The sequence below is a fragment of the Microtus pennsylvanicus genome, chromosome 1 (genome assembly GCF_037038515.1).
Source record: "Microtus pennsylvanicus isolate mMicPen1 chromosome 1, mMicPen1.hap1, whole genome shotgun sequence".
Lineage (NCBI taxonomy): Eukaryota > Metazoa > Chordata > Mammalia > Rodentia > Cricetidae > Microtus > Microtus pennsylvanicus.
Window position 1 is genome coordinate 18,986,428 of NC_134579.1, and position 2,181 is coordinate 18,988,608.

At 36.6% G+C, this 2,181-nt stretch overlaps 1 pseudogene; it reads left to right on the plus strand.

Annotated features, from left to right (window-relative positions):
• Nucleotides 1-630: 630 nt before the first annotated feature.
• LOC142837868 (telomere repeats-binding bouquet formation protein 2 pseudogene) lies at nt 631-1,183 on the plus strand (annotated as a pseudogene).
• Nucleotides 1,184-2,181: the final 998 nt, after the last annotated feature.

Consider the following 2,181-nt stretch of genomic DNA (forward strand, 5'->3'; position numbering starts at 1 on the left):
ACATAATGTCTTTATGATGTTTGTCAATAGATTATTTTAAAGTAAATCTTAGGCAACTTGCCACTTTTCATATACAATTTGGTTTACAGAATTAACTTTTTTATTTTGATCTCCCATGAATAATACTATGTTCTAGACAATGCAGTCTAAATCTGATATATCCTTACTGTCCGAAATATTATTTTTAGTCAAAGCCTTGCTGTGAAAATAAAGCTAGTTTTGATTTCAGAGATACCCTCCTGTCTCTCCTGAGTCCTGCATTTAAGGGTATATACCACCATGCTTCATTCAAATCAGGATGCAAAATGGTCACTCTCTGCCTATTGATTTCTTATATTGGGAAATGCACTTGTAATTTTGCAGTATGTATTATCAATAATAAAATTCATTAATAATCAAGTCACTATTTTTATATAGCCATATTGTTTGATTACTGTGTTGTTTAGAAAATTACATGACTTCATGGTCATACCTATAGAAAGTTTATTTTCCATTGCCAGCAGCTTCATAAAAGGATATCTTTAATGCCATATTCTGTCAAGGACTCTACGTACTTCTTCGTTCAAGTGACAAAAATTTCACAAACTCCAAAGCAGTCAAGTCTATTCTTCTATATTTTAACTCATTAGAATGTTTATTCAGACACGTGCTCTTGCCTCCACAGTGGACAAAGGCGGGGCAATCAGCGATGTCCAGGCTGCCAACTTCCTATTCAGCTGTGATGTCTCGCATCCGGATACGCTGAGACTATACCACAGCACCGAGTACATAGAAGATAATGCTACAGTTTGTCATGCCTACTATCTCTCTGCGGTAGCTAATACTGAAAGGAAAAACTCAGTGGCCTTGGGCCATTTTGTTCTTCCTCCTGCGTGTCTGCAAAAAGAAATACGAAGAAAAATTTGTAGTTTTATTTGGGAACAAGATGAAAATTTTCCAGTACAAAAGTGCGGAGAGTCATCTTATAAGCACTCCAGTTGTAGAAAAGCAGATGTACTTCCCTTTTCGGAATTATCCCGTGAACAACATGGTAACAGGTTATATATCAATTGATGCCTTGGAGAAATTCCGTGGAGAATTACATGACTTCATTCCAGGAACCTCGGGATATTTGGCATATCATGTTCAAAATGAAATTAATATGTCTTCTATAAAAAACAAATTAAGAAGGAAACTAAGTTAAATTTTACTTACATTTATTTTTTATAAGACATTATGACATGCTTATCATTTAAATGAGAATGGAAAAAGAATTATTTTCTTTCTCAACATGTGTCCTGATAAAACTCAGAATCATTTTGGTTCTCCCTTTTGACATAGTCACAAATTGCAAGTGCACAATTATTATGGAATTTTTGTCATCCATACATATACTTAGAAGATCTCTGTCAAATGAGCTTTTGATTTTGACATTAGTATTGCATCGTATTTTTTTCTAGGTTCAGTACTGAAATGCCAACCTTTATGATTCTGGTCATTATTTTGACTTAAAAAGTTAGGATGCTCTACTTGAACTGTAAACTTTTGTTTCTGAACATAGTGAGTCAGGTGCCTCATAGTCCCCATAGTAGAACATGAGCCTAATACTGTGCCTTATAAGGAAATGAAAACTTGAGAGGATATCCTGCCGGAGTGACTAAATGAGGCCCAGCTCAAGCTGGAATGTGACTTTCCTGATTTTCTGGACTCGTATTTATACTGTTTTCTTAGATGATTATGCTGGAACCTCTGTGTTAATATTCTATACCCTTTTTGAGACAAGGTCTCATTGTGTTACCCAGGCTGGCCTCTAACTTCTGGGCCTCAGTAATGCTCCTGCCTCGGCATTATAAATAAGCTGAAACTGTAGGTGTGTGCCACTGGACTTTGCTTTTCTGCCTTTTAAATGAACCTAGAGATGTGGCAATCTCAAGAAGGCAGTTTTGCTAACCTGTAATCCCAGGTGCTTGGATGGCTGGAACAGGAGGAGAGAAAGCTCAAACCAGCCTGAGCAACTTAGGAAGACCCTGTCTCAAAATAAAATGTTAGGAAAGGCCAGTTACAAAGCTTGGTGGTACAGCACTTGCCATGCTTGTACAAGGTCCTGGGTTCAGTTCCAGTACCACATGAACACAGAAACACTTCTTACACAGAGTTTGGTGGCTTATTACTTTATGAAGACATAAATGGGATTATTTTTGA